Source organism: Heteronotia binoei, chromosome 1, assembly GCF_032191835.1.
Source record: "Heteronotia binoei isolate CCM8104 ecotype False Entrance Well chromosome 1, APGP_CSIRO_Hbin_v1, whole genome shotgun sequence".
Lineage (NCBI taxonomy): Eukaryota > Metazoa > Chordata > Lepidosauria > Squamata > Gekkonidae > Heteronotia > Heteronotia binoei.
This window is the reverse complement of record NC_083223.1, coordinates 177,243,186-177,266,701: the sequence shown is the minus strand read 5'-3', so window position 1 is coordinate 177,266,701 and position 23,516 is coordinate 177,243,186. Positions and strand designations below refer to the sequence as shown.

At 43.4% G+C, this 23,516-nt stretch overlaps 1 long non-coding RNA gene across 1 annotated transcript in view; it reads right to left on the bottom strand.

Annotated features, from left to right (window-relative positions):
- LOC132575907 (uncharacterized) overlaps positions 1–13,195 on the bottom strand; it is a 37,653-nt gene extending 24,458 nt beyond the window's left edge. Inside the window, exons 1-2 of the long non-coding RNA XR_009555711.1 lie at positions 13,060–13,195; positions 9,649–9,725 (exon numbers count right to left, since the gene is read on the bottom strand). This is a non-coding gene — a long non-coding RNA (uncharacterized LOC132575907). The remainder of the gene's footprint in view (positions 1–9,648; positions 9,726–13,059) is intronic.
- Between the last annotated feature and the right edge of the window lie 10,321 nt (positions 13,196–23,516).

The following is a 23,516-nucleotide window of genomic DNA, read 5'->3' as shown; positions in this document are numbered from 1 at the left end:
CATCTGACAACTGACATTCAGCAGCAGTCAGTGTTTGACAGTTCCTGATAAACAGAACATAATTTAATAAATGTCAACATCAACATTTCAACATCTACATTGTGAAAACTGAAAATGAAAGCTGAAATGGCCAAATTTTCAAAAAGCCCTCAGTTTTTCTAGTTCAAAGCACAAAAGCAGATGTAACTCAGATCTAAACCTGCATATTATTGCTTAGCTTAAAGCACAAAAGAAGACATAACTCAGATCTAAACCTGCATACTATTGCTTCTCCTGTCTTATGTGGAATCCAGCCCAGCCCAGTCCAATCTGATAGCTATTTTCTAGCCAAAGACATTCTCTGCTATTTGGGGTTTTTATCCTCTAGCTGAAGAGCAGAATTCAACCTCTCCTTTTTAGCTTTCTTGGAAGGCTTCCTAGGAATGCATGTGGAACCAGGCTCCTTTTGCTTTTGAATCTGATGTTGGAGCTAACTGGCTTGGCAGGACAAAAGATGCCCAGGTGCCAAGCTCTTGTATATGTTTCTTAGTAGATCTAATCTCTCTCTTTTGTTTAAACTGCTTGCTGAACAGAACTGGAATTTGTTGGCCAAGAAAGAAGTCAAGTAAGTTGCTGAAATGGGGTTGTTTCTGGGTGAAAACATAGCAAGGGCAGCTCTTCATGTGCCATTAGAGACCTTTAATTCTATCCATCGAATAAAACCTGCTCTTAGGCTATAGGGCACAATGGATGGAGACTCAGCTCTTATTATGTTTCAGCCTCAGCCCTGGGTTCTGCGTTACTTCTGTTGTCTTCTATCGTCTGTTCCTGTTGCTGCAAAAATAGCTGGCTTGCCCATTCTCTTCAAGTCAGCAAAACAATAGGACTGGTGGTCCAGAACAGCAGGTGGGATGGGGGGGGGGAGGGATCAGGCCCAAGGAAAAGCAACCATTTGGTGTACTGATGTTTGCCCTGTCCAACCCAGTATTGTGCCTGTGCCTGTCATTTACAATTCTGAGAGGTGGCAGCGGTGGAAGGGGGATTTTCAATTAAAAAATGGCAGTCATGCATGGCTACCTCTGCTTTGAACCTACCAGTTTAATTCATTTGGTGAACAAATTATCATTTCTTAAGAAATTTGTGCTGTAAATGAGTAAAGTTATAAACTATGAACCAGATTCAGATCCTGTTTACCCTGATGTTATCCTGGTGATTTAGCTACTTGTTTTCCTTCCTAATCTTATGTATGCAAAGGTGTCTTCCCCCCATGTGGGCCAAATATTTGAGTTTAGCCAGATATTTTTGAGCATCTGCTTTGTTTATTTTATTTTTTAAAATTTTGCATCGTAGCACTATGAAGCCTCATTCAAAGATGATATTGTGGTGGAGGGAGATGACCAGCTTGTTTTAAGAAGATAGGTGTGGTATATTGGTGTTTGCCCTGTTCATTCCACCATTGGACAGTGGGAGCTCCTACCTGTCAAAGAACTGGGGGAAAAGTAAAAGTTTCATAAAAAGATAGAGCATTCTTCCAGGAAGAGGAATTAGCTTAAAGGAGTTAGTAGTTTTCACTCCTTTTTGATGAGGACTTAAAGAGTGCCTCTTGTAGGTCACATTAGTTGGTGTTGTTGTTAACTTAAAACATCTACAATAATGATGAGATACATAATAATATAGATATTATTGTTAATACTATTACTAGGTAATGATTTGGGGGGTGGATTTTATCCCTTGTTATGTATGTGAACACTGAGGAACAATGGGCAAGAGGATCCAAATCCTAACTGCCCTGCTCCAATCACAGGCCCCCAGCTGGTTTGAATGGCCCTATCAAAGACTAGCATGGGAACACAGTACTGTATATAGTTGGCCCTGCCAGGTCTGTTTGGAGTTACGAAGTTAATCCATTTGCATGCTGTACTCAATAAAGAGCTTGTTATCACTATTGCCTCGAGTCCTTGATGCTTAGAACCCACTATATTATATCCCTTATCCACAGCATTCACAGGCAATATTCTGTGACTATTGCACATTACAATGAAGTGCTCTAGTATTTCCTGAGTTAAAAAATGTAGTGCCTACAGTGTAGGGGAAAAGTGATGTCCTTGCAGAAGTCTGAGACAAGACATCTGGACTATATCCAGGGCTTTTGTAGAAAAAGCCCAGCAGGAACTCATTTGCATATTAGGCCACACCCCTGACACCAAACTAGCCAGAATTGCATCACTGCTCAACACCCCCCCCCCCAACTATACCTTAAATGGATTGTCTGGACAATGTCTTAGTAATATGGGACTGTTCCTCCACCTCTATGATGTCTTTCACTCTGCAAAATATTTCAGTAGACAATAGAGGCAAATATCAGCCTGGATCTTGATCAAGTCCAGGCCTGGCCTAGCATTCTTTCCAAGCCACAGCTGAATAACAGTCTCTTCTCTCTCTTGGCCTCCCAAGATGCTGCCACACCCCTTGAATGCCTGTGTTAACTAGGTGGGTTCATATACACTTCCACCTCTACCTCCTGACTCCTCCCAATGGCTGTGTCTCAGCCATTTTGGAAGTTTATTTATTTTATTTATTTAGTAGGCTTATATTCTGCCCTTTCCTGTAAACAGGCTCAAGGTGAATCATAACACATAATAACAACAATAAAAACCTACAGATCAAAGTTAAAACCACATTAAAATTAAACAGTAAAAACAATAACACCATACATAAAATGCACCACTGGCAAAAAAGGCACAGCATATCAAGTAACCAGTTATAGGGCCACATTAAATGATGGTAGTAGCAATAAGATAGCACTGCAATAGGGCACAATGTCACCACAAGGCACAATGTCATCACGAGGGAGGCCAAATGATGGAATAATAGGACGCCCGCTGCCTCAACCATAAGCCCACTGGAACAGCTTCGTCTTGCAGGCCCTACAAAATGGCAGTAGTTCAGGTAGGACCTGGATCTCCACAGGAAGCTGATTCCACCAGGCAGGGGCCAGGGCCGAAAAGGTCCTGGCCCTGGTTGAGGTGAGCTGGACATCCTTAGGGCCAGGGGTGGTCAGAAGATGTTGTGTAGCTGATCGCAATGACCTCTGGGGCATATATGGGGAAAGGCAGTCCCTCAGGAATGTTGGTCCCAGACCGCATAAGGCTTTAAATGTCAGTACCAAAATCTTGAAGCGGATCTGGTACTCAATAGGTAGCCAGTGCAGCTGGTGCAACACTGGCTGAATGCTTGCCCATAAAGGCAATGCAGTAAACAGCCGTGCTGCCACATTCTGCACCAGCTGGAGTTTCCAGATTAGCCTCAAGGGTAAGCCTGTGTAGAGTGAGTTACAGTAATCCAGCCTGGAAGTGACCACTGCATGGATCACAGTAGTTAAATCCTGGGGGGATAGATAGAGCACCAGCTGCCTGGCCTGCCGAAGATGGTGAAAAGCAGATCGAGCAACTGCTGTGACCTGGGCCTCCATGGTAAGTGAGGTATCCAGTATCACTCCCAGACTCTTCACCTTCTGAGCCGGTGCAAAAGATGCACCATCCAGGGTTGGGAGTCAGAGGCCCGACTCTAGTCCCCCACAGTTCAGGTACAGGACCTCCGTCTTGGTTAGATTGAGCTTCAGCTGGCTTTGTCGCAACCACCCAGCCACAGCTTCCAAAGCCCCCGTCAGTTGATCCAGAGTAGTGTCTGAATGGCCATCCATCAACAGATAGAGCTGGGTGTATTGGTGGCAGCCCAGCCCAAAACCTCGAGCAATCTGGGCAAGGGGGTGCATATTGATGTTAAACATCATTGACAAGAGAATAGCACCTTGCAGTATGCCACAATCAAGTGGGTGTTGCAAAGAAGTCTGCTTGCCAGGGGCCACCCTTTGTCCTCAACCACGGAGAAAGGAGGAAAACCACTGTAAGGCAATCCCCTAGAATCCTATACCGGCAAGGCGGTGGATCGTTAGATCATAGTCAACCGTGTCAAACGTTGCTGAAAGATCTAACAATAGCAGCAGCACTGACTCATCTTGATCCAGATGCCTTTTAAGGTCATCTGTGAAGGCAACCAAGACAGTCTCCGTACCATGCCCAGGAGACTGTTTGGATATTGTACATTAAGATGTCTAAGTGATCTGAGAATCTTTCAATGGAAATTCCGGATTGGGTGAGAAATCCATTTTCAAATACTGAAGATGCTGGGGTAGTGGAGGAAGAACTGAGCAATAAAATGACATTGAGTTGAAGCCAAGAAATTGTTTTGATTACAGAAGGAAATTTTTGATCACTATCCTACACAATGGACAGTAGTTGAAAAGCTCCTTGTTGGATTTCTAAATTAGTGGCCTTCCAACTTCTTTCCAAGCAAAGATATCAACTCCAGATTACTAAACTTTGTGATTTCAGACTTTTCCTAAAAGACCAAACCAGACATTGGGAAACTGGTATCACTTCATCAAGCTCATCCATTGCATTAAGAATTTACTGTACAGTGAAGTAGCTAGTAAATGTGGTATCTAAAATTCTTGCTAAATGATTATCACACTTTGAAAAGCTGGTATCACTGGATCAAGCTTGTCAATTTTGTTGAATAAACTAAAAAATTTAATTGACTTTTGAATGAATGTGCAATTAATTGTTATTGTTTTGAATTTTATTATTATTGTGACCCTTAGTGGGTTATTCAAACTGCAGTCCTGAATAATACTTTTGGTAGGGTAGGGTAGGGGGCACTGGGGTTGAGTTTATGGAACCAAGGTGGGGGTTGCTGGAAAAAGTTTTGGAACCTCTGACATAGAGGCTTGCACTAAAAGGGACTCTGGTATCCTGTTTTGTTCTTTATCCCAGAGCACATAGAGCTGTTATACAGATATGAAACATCATCCATATTTCATAATCAACCAGAAAGGTAGACGGTAGAACAAAAGTTAATCCTTCTCTGTCCCAAGAGGAAGTCACTAATTAAAGGTGACTTTCATTGCCTGTTGAATCTTTTAACCGGCAGGTGGCAGGCCAGCTCTTTGAGTGAGATCCCCCACTGCTCCACCTCCATGGAGGCCAAGAACAGCACAACCCTGTGGGGGATCACGTGAAAATAAAAAAGAACAGGCCAGCCAGGAACAAGGAAAAGACACTTTCACTCAGTCAGTTAATGATTTTCTCTATGGTTCATCAACGAAACCCAGCAATGATAAATAAAAAAAATATGGCTGATTTTTCTCTTTTTTTGTTTTGTTTGCAATATATCTCTGTTGGATAGCAAAGCCAGACGATATATCTGTAGAATCCTGAAAAAGCACACAAACTTTTGTTGAAAGTACCCCATCTTCTGATTCTCTTGCTGCTTAGAGCTAAGACTTGCACAAGAGTTTTATCTGATTTGAATTGACAATGTCCAAAATCCCACACAGTGGGTGCTGTGTTATCAACTTCATTACCTAAAGTACTCCCCAAAGTTAGATTTCTTTGAACAATGTTTCATCACAGTGTAAAGCCTATGCATCTCTGTTCATATTGCACAACCTCTTCAAATTGTGGTATGACTGGAAATATTGCACTCTGTGGGCAGAATTTCTATTATTCTGGACCCAGCCCTAGGTTTCCACTGTGGCAGTCTTCATACTTGCTCTGGACAAAAGAAGGTATATGTTGGTAAACTCTTCCAGTCCAGTAGCTTACCTGGATAAATGGGGAAAGCACCTCTGGAGGATCATTAGATATATTTCACTCATACTCTTCTTCATAACCGGTGACTAAATAAGGTAGTGGAATGATTAATCTTCAGCCCTCATGGTGGTTCATTCTTCACTCTGTCTTTTTTCTGCTCTAAATCTGTGCAGGCTCTTTCCACTCCCACATCCTATTCACATTGACTGTGATGTCAGTTCTACTGGATTGTTAGGCCCCATCCATTTTAAAGTCCACAAAACTGTCAGGGGCTCCCAAATCTCATTCCCTCAGTGTTGCCTCACATTTACTCTTACCTTCATACTTATTCAAAAAATCATACTCAGAAGCTTCACAAAAAGTTTGTGACAGGCCTAACGCTATCTGTTCTAGACATTCTCATGGCTGAGAAAACATAGATTGGCAGAAACAGGTTACCATGGAACCTGACACTTGAACTCAGGCCTTTAATCTCCAGGTTTAGCTGTTGGAAGGAGCACTAATGGATTATGGGTTTGGCGGGCAATAGCTTGGCTACAATTGTTTCAGTGTGAGGGTGATAAAAGTTCCTTCTTTTCATTTCTCACACATACAGCCAGACATCACATCATCAGCTGGCTAAGAAGATTCATATGGAACTGAGTAAAATTCTTTGCACTCAGGATGAACTGCCAAACACTGGGTATATAATACACAGGATTTGAGTTCTAAAATATAAGGTTCTGGGGTTCAAGTCTCTTCTTACTGACTGTCCAATTACCTCAGATCCATAAGACTTTATTCAGCCTTTTAAAATAATCAGTAAGAATAACAAACATATTGTATAAAGCCATGGGATAAGGTGGTTCCATTGCCTGGCTTCAGGATAACCCCTTCATGGACTTCTGCCTAACTGCAGAGCCTTTGGCTTCCTATAGGTGGACCTGGGCCCACTCCCAATCAGTTTGGGTCCAGAGCAGACGACAGGTAATACTACATTCCTGATACTTTGGAGAACAATGTCAAGTTTTCTGGCCAGTTGATTGAGTGCCCCTTGGTGTTATCCATGGTAAGATCCTGGTGCTGGCAAAGGACAAATACCAAGGGCTAGAACAACTCAAGGTGTTTTGCTATTCCAAGCAGGTCTATGAGGCAATGGGCATCTGTTGCTTCCCTAACCTATGCCACCTGTAGCCGAGAGGAAGGGAAGCCCCAGCAGAACCACATGTCATCATCTGAAGCTTTTTCTTCCTGGAAGGTGCAGCAGGGGGTGAGGATGGGTACAAGTCAAACCTGTCAGTTCTTCCTCCACTTCTACCCTCCCTGTATCCCTACATCCCAAACATCCTCTTGATTTGCTTGCCTGGTGAGCCCAGATGGGTGAGATCTCTCTGTCAATATATGTGAGCATGTGTATTTTGATTTTAATTATGTAGGAAGGGAAAATCTTGACATGAAGTTTGAATTCCCTGACTGATTGTTTGAAGCGATGCTGAGTGCATAAGAGGGACATCAGAACTGGTTATCTGTTTCATTTTGTAGGTATAACCCACAGGTAGGGTTTCCAAGTCCCTCACAGCCTCTGACAGGGGACTTTTTTGTGTGTGCAATGCACGCGCAGCACAATGCATGCACAGCACAATGACATCACCCAGAAGTGACGTCATCACGCTGGCAATGCTGTGCACCGACCACTCTAGGCGTTTCCAGGAAAACTCTATGGTTTTCCTGGATGCTCTAGCAATTTGGGAAGAGGACTCTATAGTTTCCCCTCCCAAATTGCTAGAGCATCCGGGAAAACCATAGAGTTTTATCGGAAACCCCTAGAGTGGCCGACATGCGGCGTTGCAATGATGTCACTTTTGGGTGATGTCATCATATCGGCAGCATCGAGGGAGGTTCCCCCTGCCAGCCCAATGCGGGCCAGCAGGTTAGGAACCTCCAGGTGGGAGAACCCCTGCCCGGCCCAGGGGCTTAGCAGCCCTACTCACATATCCCTACTGGGTCCTGCTAACAAATTTGTTCATAATTGGGAGGATTTATAGATAGCCCCATTCAGAAAGGAAGACTGCTGTGGCACCATGTTCTGGGCTGCTGCAGCTAAGCACATCCAGACAATGACAATTAGGGCACAAATCACAACTATGCAGCCCTACCCAATTTTCTGCAAAAAGCCTTGGAATTCTCCAGGCCTTACCAAAACAAATCACATGCTTCGCTTTGATATGTAACAGCAGCCCAGGAGGGCTGAAGATACTCTTGAATAATCTCTACATTAATATAATTTCAGCGAGGTGGCTGTGTCTATCCATTGCAGCAAAAGAACCTGGAATACTGTGGCACCTTAACACTTAATGGAGTTTTATTCCAGCATAAATTTTCTACATGAGTATGGAATTTGTTATCTGTATGCATTAGAAATGAGGTAATAATCTCATCTTCTCATAAGAACATAAGAGAAGCCATGTTGGATCAGGCCAACAGCCCATCCAGCCCAACACTCTGTGTCACACAGTGGCAAAAAATTTTATATACACACATACACTGTGGCTAATAGCCACTGATGGACCTGTGCTCCATATTTTTATCTAAACCCCTCTTGAAAGTGGCTATACTTGTGGCCGCCACCACCTCCTGTGGCAGTGAATTCCACATGTTAATCACCCTTTGGGTGAAGAAGTACTTCCTTTTATCCGTTTTAACCTGTCTGCTCAGCAATTTCATCGAATGCCCACGAGTTCTTGTATTGTGAGAAAGGGAGAAAAGTACCTCTTTCTCTACTTTCTCCATCCCATGCATTATCTTGTAAACCTCTATCATGTCACCCCGCAGTCGACATTTCTCCAAGCTAAAGAGTCCCAAGCGTTTCAACCTTTCTTCATAGGGAAAGTGCTCCAGCCCTTTAATCATTCTAGTTGCCCTTCTCTGGACTTTCTCCAATGCTAATATCCTTTTTGAGGTGCGGCGACCAGAACTGCACACAGTACTCCAAATGAGACCGCACCATCGATTTATACAGGGGCATTATGATACTGGCTGATTTGTTTTCAATTCCCTTCCTAATAATTCCCAGCATGGCGTTGGCCTTTTTTATTGCAAACGCACACTGTCTTGACATTTTCAGTGAGTTATCTACCACGACCCCAAGATCTCTCTCTTGGTCAGTCTCTGCCAGTTCACACCCCATCAACTTGTATTTGTAGCTGGGATTCTTGGCCCCAATGTGCATTACTTTGCACTTGGCCACATTGAATCTGCCACGTTGACGCCCACTCACCCAACCTCAACAGATCCCTTTGGAGTTCCTCACAATCCTCTCTGGTTCTCACCACCCTGAACAATTTAGTGTCATCCGCAAACTTGGCCACTTCACTGCTCACTCCCAACTCTAAATCATTTATGAACAAGTTAAAGAGCATGGGACCCAGTACCGAGCCCTGCGGCACCCCACTGCTTACCGTCCTCCACTGCGAAGACTGCCCATTTATACTCATTCTCTGCTTCCTATTACTCAGACAGTTTTTGATCCACAAGAGGACCTGTCCTTTTACTCCATTACTCTCAAGCTTTCTAAGGAGTCTTTGATGAGGAACTTTATCAAAAGCTTTCTGGAAGTCAAGGTAAACAACATCTATCGGGTCTCTTTTGTCCACATGTTTGTTCACCCCCTCAAAGAAATGTAACAGGTTAGTGAGGCAAGATCTTCCCTTGCAGAACCCATGCTGAGTCTTCCTCAATAACCCGTGTTCATCAATGTGCCTACTCATTCTGTCCTTGATAATGGTTTCTACCAACTTTCCCGGTATTGAAGTCAGACTGACTGGCCTGTAATTTCCCGGATCTCCTCTGGAACCCTTTTTAAAGATGGGGGTGACATTTGCTACCTTCCAGTCCTCAGGAACGGAGGTAGATTTCAATTTCTCATTTCTCATTTTCACCCTCTAGCAATTAATGGTGCAAATGCACAAACTATTCTTTAATATCTGCAGGTGCAAGGAATGGGGAGTTCCTCATGTCATAACAGAGCACAACTCACTTTTTCAGTTTTGCCACAAATCTTTCACAGCAGTAGTTTGTGTCAAGAAGGAGGAAATGGGAAGTCACCATGCCTACCTGTAAGTGAAATAAAGAGACTCATATAAATGTTATAATACTCCTGCTTTGTACTGCAAAGTGCTGATGTGCCTCAGAACAGATGCGGGCATCTGCCTACATGTTAATCATCAGCCCCTTTCTGCATGCCAGATCTCAGCATCTTCTTATTCATGCGCAGTGGAAATTTTGGAGTCCTGCAGGTACCTGTCATCAGATTTCTTTCTGCCAAGTGGCTGCTTTTCTTGAAAAGGCATCCCCCTGCATGAAGGACTATAACTCAGCTCATGCTAACCTGAGACAAACTCTAGAGTATATTAGCTGCATAGTTAATCCAGCCCAGTTTGTTCTGGGTATCAAGGACAATACCAGTAGTACTTGGGTTATTTCCTCCACAATAATTCCTAGTTAATGAACCTACAGTCTGGAGACATCTTGGTGCTAATTCTAATTAGTAACTTTTGAAGGCATGAAGCTGCCTTAATGCGTAAGACCACTGGTCTATCAATGTCAGCACTGTCTTCTCAGACAAGCAGTGGCTCTCCAGGGTCTCAGGCAGAGGTCTCTTACACTACTTACTCCCTGACTGTTTTAACTGGGTATGCCAGGGATTGAACCTGACACCTTCTATAGTAAGCAGAGGCTCTGCCACTTAGCCATGGATTAAACACCACTGTTGCTCATTAACCTGTAAGAGTAGACAGTCATATTAATCCGTAATGCCCATAAAAGAGTGACTAATCATATAGAGAACCAGACCTGCCAACTTGTCCCAATGCGAACAGAAGACTCTCAGACTTCTGTTTTGAAATCTTTGTCATTTGCCTTTCTGTGGCCAGCTTCATCCAGATTGAATTTTCTAAACAAACTGATTGCCAAGTAATATAAACTGCTTGTTATATCAGTGGAAAGAATTGAGCAACACAGTTTACTTTTACTGTAAGCTGATTAAAATAAACCTTGCAGAACCTGAGGCAGAAGACCAAAACAGGGCCCTTGGATGACCTCAGTTTGTTCTACATTAAGATAACCTTTGCTAAATGAAAACTGCAGAGTAAACCAGATTTTGCAGACCTCAGCTAATTTGCTACCCTATTTAACATGATAGCAGAATATGCAGATCAGAAAAATAAAGACTCAGATTTGATCATCAGCCTTAATGCATTGCAACAGGAAGGTACAATGCAAGGAGCCAGGGACAGATCAAGATCTGGTGCAGGTCAATGTAGTGCAGATGGCAAGAGAAGCAAGGCAGTGCTGTGGTTCTTGTCCACCTTGCCTCGACAGAAAAGTTCAATCCGCTTTAAAAAAAAAGGTTTAGCATTTCTAAAATCTGGCCATTTGCCCCTTGGTTAAAACCAGGACTCAGATTCAGCGGGAGCTCACAGTAGCGCAGCTCCTGAACCTTTCTGAGAGTTCCACCTCCTCCTTCCCATCTTGTCCATTGAATAGAAGGTGCAGCTGCATAACAATCCCTGGATGAGCTCCACCACCTATTTTTCTACAAAATGACCCCTGGTTAAAACTAAATCTACTTTTCTCCCCACATCCTGTCATTGCCGTTCTGCACTGATAGGAGAGCAGTGAACCAGCTGAGATTTTCCCCTGACAAGAACAGCTGGTGAATGCCTGGGTAAATATTTAATCAGTGGCACAGAGTGAAGAGTATCCTGGAACACTGACATTATTATCAGGTTGTGGGTGTGGGATGGAAGTGTAGAGGAAAATAGACACTGATTGATTAAATTTGTAATTTCTTAAAATACATTCAAAGTTTAAAACAATCAGGGCTTTTTTGGTAGAAGAAGCCCAGCAGGAACTTATTTGCATATTAGGTCACACACCTGACATCATCATTGTTTCACATCGGGCTTTTTGTAGAAAAAGCCCAGCAGGAACTCACTTGCATATTATGCCACACCTCCTGATGCCAAGCCAGCCTGAACTGGGTTCTTGTGCATTCCTGCTCAAAAAAAGCCCAGAAAAGAATGTTTAATATTGGTGGGGCTCAGTTAAAAAAACAACAACCAAACATTAGCCAAGTTTAATTGACCAAACCCCTGTTAAATTGGTTTGAAGTCAGCCTGATGAGTGGGGTGGGGGGCTGCTGAAATTCCCTCAAACCAAAGGCCTAGGTATGATCTGCAAGTAACTGGGAAAAATCCTGACAACAGTTAAGTATCAAGAACAGTCATCCTCAAACTCCAAAATTTTAAAAGAATTAAAAGGAAGAAAAACAAAAAAAGCAAGAGAATCCTCTCAAAGTAGGGCCTAGCCTGTTTGATCCTGGTAGGAGAGAGCTCCCTCCCTCTCCCTCTCCTATGCCTTCAATGAAGTTGCAAGTTCAGAACCTCTCTTTGCCAGCAAACTCACTCACTCAGCCTCTCTCATATATAAATACCTCTGGGTGTTTCTTTTCTTTATGATATGAATGTGATGATCTTTCGATTCTGTGATTGGCTCAATAGCTTGTCATCACGACACACCTCCTGGACAGAGTCCACCACCCATCCCCCAGTTGCATGGCTTTTGAAAGCTTTGCCTTGTAACAAATGGACGTAATTACATCATTCACTCACTAGAGTACAGTCCTGCTTTACATTTTGACCTGTGGCAGGCATTGGGGACAGAAAAGAAATTGTTTCATGCTTGGAAGTTTATTTAAGAGGCTCTTATCCCTTAGGATTTAGGCCCAGTCACATGTAACAGTGGCGTACCTAGCCAGTTCAGTGTTCTGCTTGTTAAAGGGATCTGCCACAGAACATGACCCTAAAAACAACAAAACCAGGAGCACCACATTGCAAGAAAGCATTAAGAGCATTGTGTGTGAAGCTGAAAATAATTACTCAATGAAGAAACAATGTGGTACAGTTCTTCTCATGGGTTATGCCCCAGGTAAGGCCAAGAAGCCTCATAAGCCCTGGAGTTGCCAGCATCCAGGTGCGAATATAATACAAAAATAGACTGTGGTTAATTAACTAACAATATACTGATTTTCAAATTGTAATATTTTTCATAAGCAATGTCTTAAATCACAAATTCATTTCAAAATCAATTAACAATACAACAGTACACAAATTCCTGTATGTTGAAACATATCAGTCCAAAGAGACTCATCAAATTAATGAAATGCTAATTGAATATTAATTTTTTAAAAATCTTGTAATGGATACCTCAAAACCACCTGTGACATTGCTAGCTGGTCAGCATGTTTCAATCAACCTTCCTCATGGAGGCATAGAAAGTTGTCCACAATATTACAATTTCCAACCTATATAATACATACTATTTAACACATAATAATCAATTCAAATACATCCAGATTCTTAAGAACACATACAAATGTAAAAGTCACCACAAGAATGCTTTCACTTAACACATCAAGCACAAGTCCTCTTCAATGGAGAAAGCTCTCAACCCTTATTCACATGTAGGAACATTAAATAACTTTCAACCTTACTAATTAAATGCACCTGTCTTTACAATTTAAAGGGGCAAGACCAACTGCTTGGTAACATGTACAATTCTTTATGTAATAACAATATTTAGGAAAAATAATAAAAAACAGGAAAAATCAATGCAATTATTAAGCCCCCTGGGGGCTAAGGTGTCTAGTTCAGGGGCATCAAACTCATTTGTTATGAGGGCTGGATCTGATATAAATGAGGCCAGGCTGGGCCATGTCAGGCCAAGCCATGTGTGTATCTATTTAAGATTAGGTAGCAGAGATGTAAACTTTTTAAAGGACACACACAAACGTGACTAAAAAAATCTCACCTTAAAATAAAACATGCTTAAAACATTAGCACCTGTTGGTTTTAAAGGTGCTTTCTTTGTATTTCTCCCAGGGGATCCAGGGAACTGGGCAAAGGAAGCTCTGGCTCTTTCCCCAAGGGACCAGGAGGGGAGGAGCCTCAACCAATGGAGAAAATTGAGGTTTTGCTCTGCAGTCCTGTGTGATTGAGCAAGCCTGGGAAAGCAAGCTGAGATGAAGAAGGAAGCAAGAGAAAGGAAGAAGGAAGCAGATAAGAGTTAGTTGCTCAGGGGCCTGATAGGAGCCCTTCGAGGGCCTGATTCAGCCCCCGGCCGCATGTTTGATACCCCTGGTCTAGCTTGTATGTTCAAAAGGATTCTTCCCATAGACAAGTCTTACGCACATCCACAGTGACTCCTGGTCGATTCCTATGTTTAGGATTTCATAATTATTGATAGAATGTTGGGTCTCTGTGTAATGGGAGACGAGAGGCACTTCAGGGACATAGTTGTGCACCCTCTCCCGATGTTCTAACACCCAAACTTTAATTGGATGTATTGTACTGCCTACTTATGTTATTCAGGTGGGGCCTGATTTGAGCATGTGCCAGGTGTTCATAACAACATCGTTGACTCCTTGTCTTACTTTCAGGGGGAATGGTTCAGGCAATTGGTCCCAAACACAAACCAGGACCCAGAGCAAATGCTGGAAGAATTGTGAAAGCTTGGCAGGCGAAGTCGAATGGGCATTGCGGCATCACTAGCCCCAGGTACGAGGGGGGCAAACGGGGTACCTGGAAGTCTTTCATGGGTTCAAAAACAGCCAGGGGCTTTGTCAGTAGTGGCTGGTGCCAGTTGAACATTTGTTGCAGTTTGCAGTAGCATTGCGAACCAGGGGCCTGGCTTTCTGGACCATTAAAGGACACATGGCGGCAATAGCCTTTCAGTCAAAAGCCAGGGGCTTAGGAGAATACAGGGGGGATTTCAGGTTGAGATGCATGCTAGAGGGCTGGGTCAGGGAGGCACCACTAGTACCTGACACTAGACAACCCTTTATCCCAGAGATTATCCAGACGCTTCTCCATTTATTTTGGAACAACTGCAGGTCACAGTGGGATGTAGAATTGTTTGGGGTGGCTACACTGTTGGCATTTTTGGGGTTGCTAAGAATAAGGGAGCTGGTAGTTAAGTCGTGTTGGGATGGCAGAGACAGGGTCTTACTGATAACTGATATGGATCTGGGGGTGGATGCTATCATGCTAAGGGTATGGCGGTCCAAAATAAACCAGAAGGTTCCGGTGGTCCAAAATAAACCAGACCAATTCCGCAGGGCCTGCAAGACCACTCTTTTTAAGATGGCCTTCACTGAATGCTGAGCTAATGATAGATTTGCTGCTGTTGTATTCCGCCATCTATTTATTAAAAACCTGTAATTTAGCACCATAGCTGTTAATTTTAATTGGAATGTTGTTTTAAATGAAGGTTTTATAATGTGGTATTTATTGAATTATGTGATTTTATTTTATTGTATTATATTGTATCGTACTGTATTGAACTAAAATGTTGTGAGCCATCCTGAGCCTGCTTTGGCAGGGAGGGCGGGATATAAATAAAAAGTATTCTTCTTATTATTACTAAGGGGGTGGGGCAGACAGTTACCCTTCACAGGAACATGGAGGAAATGCACTGTGCCCAGTGCAAGGACTGGAGTGATGGCTGCAGATGATGGTCCAGAGGTCAAGCCCACTGTTCCAGCAGTACCTGTTCTGGCCAGTGCTACACTGGGCCTTAAGCTTGGCTGATCTGGCTGCAGGGAAATTCTGTGCTCACTCCTTTCACATTGGAGTGGCTTCCACAGCTGCTGGGCTGGGGTTTAGCCCCTTGGAGGTCCAGCGTTTGGGGCATGGGAGGTCCCAGGCATACCTGGTTTATGTGAGGAAATGATGATGGATGACACTGTGTTTCTTTGTAGCATGTGGCACAAGGACCGAGACCACTGGGCAGCTAGCATCATATCTATCTCCCCAGGACCTGGCTACAGGGATCCATGCAATGGTCACTTCCAGACTAGACTACTGTAACTCACTCTATGCTGGCTTGCCCTTGAGATTGATCCGGAAACTGCAGTGGGTGCAGAATGTGGCGGCTCACCTGCTGATTGCACCACCTTTATGGGTGGGCATTCAGCTGGCACTCCACAATCAAATGTGTGTATGCATGTGTGTGTGTGTTTGTGTATAAAATACATTTAAACCAAGCAGCTGAGCAGTGGGTTTCAACCAACTTACGGAGAGAGCAGAAAGCAGGGGTTGCTCTTCACGAACCATCACGAACCACCACAAATTGCACCAAAATTTGTTGTAATTCATCCCAGTTCTTCAGTTCACAAACTCCAATTCGCGAACCCCAAACTGCCCAAAATTCGTGAACTTTGGTTCAACAGCCAGATGGTGCCCATCCTTAATTACAGTAGTACACAACAGTAGGCTTGCCAGTTTCCAGATCTCTGTGGGGGATCACGCATTTTTGCATGCTCCTCCCCACCACCAGCCAACTGGCTGGCGGAGGGGAAGCCCCACTCCAACAGTCACCATGTGCCGTTAATTCTCAGGCAGGTTCAGAAGCTTGCAAACTGCTTCTATTTTGGAAAGTCTGTGTGCGTGCCTTTAAATCTCGGGGAGACTGAAGCTGCAGTGAGGCGGGGCAAGCAGGCAGAGCTACATGAGTGAGCGAGGAAGCCAGAGAGCCCAGTCCTTCTGTTCCTTTTGCATTCCTTTCAGAAGCTGTTTAGAATAGTAAAGTGGCAGTTAAAAAAGAAAAAAAGAAAAAGGGTAGTAACTAGAACCTCATTATGGGATAGAGGAAAACTCCGCCCCTAGACCTCTCTCTCCCTAAGTTGGTTGAAATACAGTAGATTGTTACATTCAGCAACTCTGGTGAGTAAAGCTATCTATACCATTGCCCCAGGGAGATCACAATAGTGTGAGCATACAAACTGTTTATTTTGGCTGCATTGTGTGTGTGTTCACTTTCATTTAGCAGCTGCTGGGGAACAAAAAAGGCCAACAAGAGGAGCAAATGAAGATTGTTTTCAGGGAACTTCACTGCTGTATTTTTATTTATTTATGTTTGTGAAATGGGAAAGTCTTCTGGCTCCACCCCCAAAGTTCCCAGATATATCCTGAGTTGGACCTGACATCCCTACACAACAGTAGCACAATATTAAAACATGTATGCATCCTCCTTTTAGTCAGACAATCCCAGGCCTCTACAAACATAATGTACTGGACATAGCAACATCAGAGTGCTATGTAATCAATCAGTCCAGGCTATTTGCTGAGACTTATAAAGGCAAATCAAGCTCATTTAGAGTATGAAAATACTTCCTATACATTCCACATGGGCAATCCGAGGCAATCAGGGATCACAAACAAGAATTGCAGAACAGCTGTTATCGCAGCCTTTTTACAAAAATCCCTGCGGGCGTTATAAAAATTAAATGTCCCACTCCTTTGGTTCAGTCCTCCTTCAAGTATATCTGTATACAGGGCTTCCACCCCACCCCCAGGGGAATTGTGGTGGAATAAAGTCCCAAAATCTCTTTATGGAAACAAAATTTTCAAAAAATCTTTTAAAATTCTTATGTTTCTCCTTCATTTCCCTCTTGAGAGATCCGGCACCTCTTTTTCCAGAAAAGCAGTCCTGTCTGTATATATAAATATAAACCACATTTATATGTGGCAGGACACTTCCTGCCTCCCATTGGCTCTGCCCACCACTGCTAAGCTGGGTAGTGGGTGTGAATTCTGGGGGCAATGTGAGGGGCACTGGCAATTCCATTACCTCAGTTCTGTCATAATAATAATAATAAATTTTATTTGTACCCCGCCCTCCCCTGCCGAAGCAGGCTCAGGGCGGCTAACAATACGATGACCAATGGTGCACCAAACAATAAAACAGTTACATTAGAAACATTAAATTAAACATTAGTTAACCTTAAAAACCTGTTAAAACAATTAACTAAAACATATTATAACACTATCCTTGACGCTCTTCTAGTTAGTACTGATGGCGGATTTTCTTCGTTGTTGGTATAATTCAGTTATTCATAAAAGCTAATTTAAAAAGGGTGGTCTTGCAGGCCCTGCGGAACTGATCAAGGTTCCGCAGGGCCCGCACCTCCTCTGGGAGTTGGTTCCAGAGATATGGGGCTGCGGCCGAAAAGGCCCGAGAGCGAGTATTCTGTAGTTTAATTTGTCTTGGCCCAGGGGTAGTCAGTCTGTTCTTTCCTACTGACCTCAGTGCTCTCTGGGGTTCATACGGGGAGAGACGGTCCTTCAGGTAGGCTGGTCCTCGGCCATATAGGGCTTTAAAGGTGATAACCAGCACTTTGTACTGGACCCGGTATACAATCGGTAACCAGTGCAGTTCGCGTAGCCCCGGCCGTACATGTTCCCATCTTGGGAGACCGAGCAACAGCCTGGCCGCCGCGTTCTGCACTAGCTGTAACTTCCGGGTCCGGCACAGAGGCAGCCCCATGTAGAGGGCGTTACAGTAGTCCAATCGTGAGGTGACCGTCGCATGGATCACCGTTGCTAGGTCCCGACGCTCCAGGAAAGGGGCCAGCTGCTTTGCCCGCCTCAGATGGAAGAATGCTGACTTAGCAGTGGCTGTTATCTGGGCCTCCATTGATAATGAAGGCTCCAGTAAGACACCCAGACTCTTCACCTGCTGCGCCGCCTTTAGCTGCACACCATCGAAGGTCGGGAGGGATATTTCCCCCCCTGGAGCGCCGCGAGCCACACAGAGAACCTCTGTCTTTGCCGGATTCAGCTTCAGCCCACTCAGTCTAAGCCACGTTGCGATAGCCTGTAACGCCCGATCCAGGTCTTCCGGGGGGGAGGCAGGCCGGCCTCACCTAGAAGTGATGTTCTTATGTCAGGCAGCGCTCTACCATTTGTCCCAAACTCTATGATCATAGTGTTGCTGGTTAGCCTCTCCTCATGGTAAATATCTGGCCTGTTGGCAACCCTAATCACCAAGGAGCTCAGTGTGGCATACAGAATGGCTTTCACATTTTACCTTCACAATTAGTTCGTGAGGTACATTAGACTAAAAGTGATTGGGTCTGTGCTCCGATATTAGTGATTACAACAAATAAAAACCTTAAAATATAACAATTAGTAATATTTGTACCTCTTCATTCTTCTGGTGACTCCCTGTCTGTTGTAGGCGTCACAGAAGTCATGGGGGGCGGGGGAGGAGCATAGACATTCAAAACAACCTTCTATCTTTCTCCTTCTGTATGATTTATTATGGGGCTGGGGCCACTGCAAGCTGGCCAGAGCTTGATACAATATAATTTAGCAAGCAGATAACCTGGGGCCCTAGGAAGCTGACCAAGGTGCCGTTTGGAGATCTTAGCAGCATGCCTCTTCTAATCAAGCATCTTTTATATACTGAATGTGAAGAGTCTGTAATATAGAGGGGTCCAAGAAGGGGCCCTCTGGTGACTCTTGGTGGCTCTGGCCTTGGTGAACTATGGGAAATTTAAATTAATAAATCTGGGTACCCTGAGACCATGTTTCTTAAAGTTTACTGAAGACTTGCACCTCAGAAAGAGTAGCTAAGGCACTGAGGGAAAGGAAGAAAGTGGTTCTCAGGCTGTGCCAGCATTCTGCCTGGCCTGCTTGGCTTGACCCAGCCTTGTTATGAACACCCCACAGTTTGGCCATCAAGCCATTCAGCTGTTTGTGAGCAGCTCAAGCCTGATCATCCAATTACTTTTTCTATATTCAGACAAAATGGTATAGAACATTTAGTTGTAGTGCATTCTCATGCAGCCTGGCAAGAATTATATTTCCTCCCCGCCACAGACCTTTCCTCATTGCATGTCCCATAGCAGCCAATCATATAAATACATAATCAGCATATCAATCAGTCTGGCAATATAAACACTTTTGCTGTTTTTTAAGTCTGACCTTTGCTGATCATTTAAGTCTGTATTATTGAGGCTGTATGTTCATATTTTATCTCAGTCTTACAGGAGGCACAATTCATCTCCCATGTAATTTAAATACCTGACCTGACCATCCATGACCTCGGTGGAGAACCAATTTCATAGATACAAAAGGCAAGGAAACAAAGCTCCACTACAGCTACTGTACAGCTACAAAGCTGTTCAGTAGCTGTTTAACTTGAGCATTGATGAGATGAGAAGATCCAGGGCTTGGCTCCAGAGTGATCACGGTAGGCTAACATCATATGTTAGCCTTCTGAGCCAGTTCACTGTGAAGTTCAAATCTCAGCATTTGTCCAGAAAGTGGAGCAGGACTTGGAGAATGTGGAAAAAGTTAATAAATAACGAAAAAATAACAAAGATGGATAACATTTTTCAATGAACCAAGAATGTAAATGAAAGCACTGTTTTATACATGCCCCTATACAGCGCAGCTCTCTGGCTACTTTACCACATTGGCTCAGTTACACAATGTGCATATCTTTTCTATAACACAAATAATTCATTTCCAGGAGCTCTTTACAACTGAACTGTCAGGAAGTGTCCTGGTCAGAACTAGTTGAGACAACATGAAGACTGGTCATTAATACTTTGTAAAACATTTGAGAAATCCTCAGTTCACATCATATTATAAATAAATTTGAAGAGAGAGTCTTTCAATGCTCTAGTCATTTCTGAAAATGTGTTTATTGTTTATTTGTTCGTTTATTTCATATATAGCCCACCAAAACCAAAACATTTGTCATTGTTCTCCTCACCTCCATTTTATTTTTACAACCACCCTGTGAGGCTGAGTGTGTGTGTGATTGGCCTAAGGCCACCACACAAGCTTCCCTGGAAGCATGGGGGATTCGCACACAGATGTCCCAGATCCTAGTATGACACTCTGACCACTACAACATACTGACTCTTAAAATATTCTGGCAAAGCTGTTTTGTTTTTTTGTTGCTGAAGTCCCCAGTATGGTTTTTACCCATTTTTATTGCCCATCTTTTGGTTGTGCTTCATGAACAAAGGCTGCTGGAGCCCTCCAAACATGAGATTACTACATGTGCCCCCTATGTTACCATACCACTCTTAGACTCTTCCTTAGCTCCATCCACTTACATCCCTTTTTATCTTTTCCATCCCAGCCATTATCTTCCATGTTCTGAATAGCTCCTTCTCTGACCTAGTTTTTGCAGGGACAAAAGAAAAGAAATCAGCCTCATATTATAAGACTGCAAACATACTTCTTCACACAATATCTTATTCATTTCACTGCCACAAGGCATAGAAATGGCCTGTTGCTAACCCCTTATTGATTTAGGATATTTCTTTCCTGCCTATTCAGTGTCCTGGTTGAGGTGGTTGAAAATTAAAATCACATCACTACCTTAAAAACAAGCCAATAGACACAAGCAGCAAAAAATGTATCCCTTGGCTTAACATAAGAACATAAGAGAAGTCATGTTGCATCAGGCCAATGGCCCATCCTGTCCAACACTCTGTGTCACACAGTGGCCAAAAAACCCAAATGCCATCAGGAGGTCCAAAAGTGGGGCCAGGACACTAGAAGCCCTCCCACTGTGCTCCCCCAAGCACCAAGAATACAGACCCTCACTGCACAAGATAGAGAGTTCCAATGATAAGCTGTGGCTAATAGCCACTGATGGACTTCTGCTCCATATGCTTATCCAATCCCTTCTTGAAGCTGTCTATGCTTGTAGCCGCCGCCACCTCCTGTGGCAGTGAATTCCATGTGTTAATCACCCTTTGGGTAAAGAAGTACTTCCTTTTATCAGTTCTAACCCAACTGCTCAGCAATTTCATTGAATGCCGCGAGTTCTTGTATTGTGAGAAAGGGAGAAAAGTACTTCTTTCTCTACCTTCTCTATCCCATGCATAATCTTGTAAACCTCTACATTGTCACCCTGCAGTCGACGTTTCTCCAGACTAAAGAGCCTCAAGCGTTTTAACCATTCTTCATAGGGAAAGTGTTCCAACTCTTTAATCATTCTAGTTGCCCTTTTCTGGAATTTTTCCAATGCTATAATATCTTGTAAACCTCTATCATGTCACCCTGCAGTCCATGTTTCTCCAAGCTAAAGAGCCCCAAGCGTTTTAACCTTTCTTCATAGGGAAAGTGTTCCAACCCTTTAATCATTCTAGTTGCCCTTTTCTGCACTTTTCCCAGTGCTATAATATCCTTTTTGAGGTGCGGTGACCAGAATTTCACACAGTATTCCGAATGAGACCGCACCATCGATTTATACAGGAGCATTATGATACTGGCTGATCTGTTTTCATTTCCTTTCCTAATAATTCCCAGCATGGCGTTGGCCTTTTTTATTTCAATCGCACAATGTCTTGACATTTTCAGTGAGTTATCTACCACGACCCCAAGATCTCTCTCTTGGTTAGTCTCTGCAGGTTTACACCCCATCAACTTGTATTTGTAGCTGGGATTCTTGGCCCCAATGTGCATTACTTTGCACTTGGCCACATTTAACCTCATCTGCCACGTTGACGCCCACTCCCCCAGCCTCAACAGATCCCTTTGGAGTGCCTCACAATCCTCTCTGGTTCTCACCACCCTGAACAATTTAGTGCCATCCGCAAACTTGGTCACCTCATTGCTTACTCCCAACTCCAGATCATAAATGAACAAGTTAAAGAGCATGGGACCCAGTACTGAGCCCTGCAGCACCCCACTGCTTACCGTCCTCCACTGTGAAGATTGTCCATTTATATTCACTCTCTGCTTCCTATTAATTAGCCAGTTTTTGATCCACAAGAGGACCTGTCCTTTTACTCCATGACTCTCGAGCTTTCTAAGGAGCCCTTGATGTGGAACTTTATTAAAAACTTTCTGGAAGTCAAGGTAAACAACATCTATAGGGTCCACTTTGTCCACATGTTTGTTCACCCCCTCAAAGAACTGTAACACGTTAGTGAGGCAAGATCTTCCCTTACAGAACCCATGCTGAGTCTTCCTCAATTACCCATGTTCATCAATGTGCCTATTCATTCTGTCCTTGATAATGGTTTCTACCAACGTTCCCGGTATTGAAGTCAGACTGACTGGCCTGTAATTTCCCGGATCTCCTCTGGAACCCTTTTTAAAGATGTGGGTGACATTTGCTACCTTCCAGTCTTCAGGAACAGAGGCAGTTATCAATGAAAGATTACATATTTTTGTCAGGAGATCCACAAGTTCAACTTTGAGTTCTTTCAGAATTCTTGGATGTATGCCATCCGGACCTGGTGACTTGTTAGTTTTTAATTCGTCTATCAGTTGTAGGACCTCCTCTCTTGTCACCTCAATCTGACTCAGGTCTGTCAACACCCCTTCCAAAATTAGTGGTTCTGAAGCGGGCAAACATTTCTTGTCCTCCTCAGTGAAGATGGAAGAAAAAAATGCATTCAGCTTCTCAGCCATTTCCCTATCCTCCTTCAGTAATCCTTTTACCCCTTGGTCATCAAAGGGCCCCACTGCCTCCCTGGCTGGTTTCCTGCTTCTAATATATTTGAAGACATTTTTATTGTTGATTTTTTTTTTTTGCAATATGCTCTTCATAGTGTCTTTTTGCCTGCCTGATCACAGTCTTGCATTTGATTTGCCACAGCCTGTGTTCCCTTTTATTAATCTCACTTGGACTAGCTTTCCACCACTTAAAGGAGTCCTCCTTACCTTTTACAGCTTCCATTACATTGTTTGTTAACCATGCAGGCCTTTTCTTATACCTGCTTGTGCCTTTCCTAACTTGTGGTATATATTTTATCTGAGCTTCTGGGATTGTAGTTTTAAGTAGCCTCCAAGCTTCCCCAAGGGTTTTGACTGTATTTACCTTTCCCTTCAGTTTCCTCTTCACATGCCTCCTCATCTCAGAGAATTTACCCCTTTTAAAGTTAAACGTGGTTGTGCTGGTCTTTTGGGACAACTCTCCCAATCAATAACATTTGGTGAAATCAATAATGTTATGGTCACTGCTCCCAAGCAGTGCGATCACTTTTACATCTCTCACCAAGTCTTGGGCATTACTTAGGACCAAATCCAG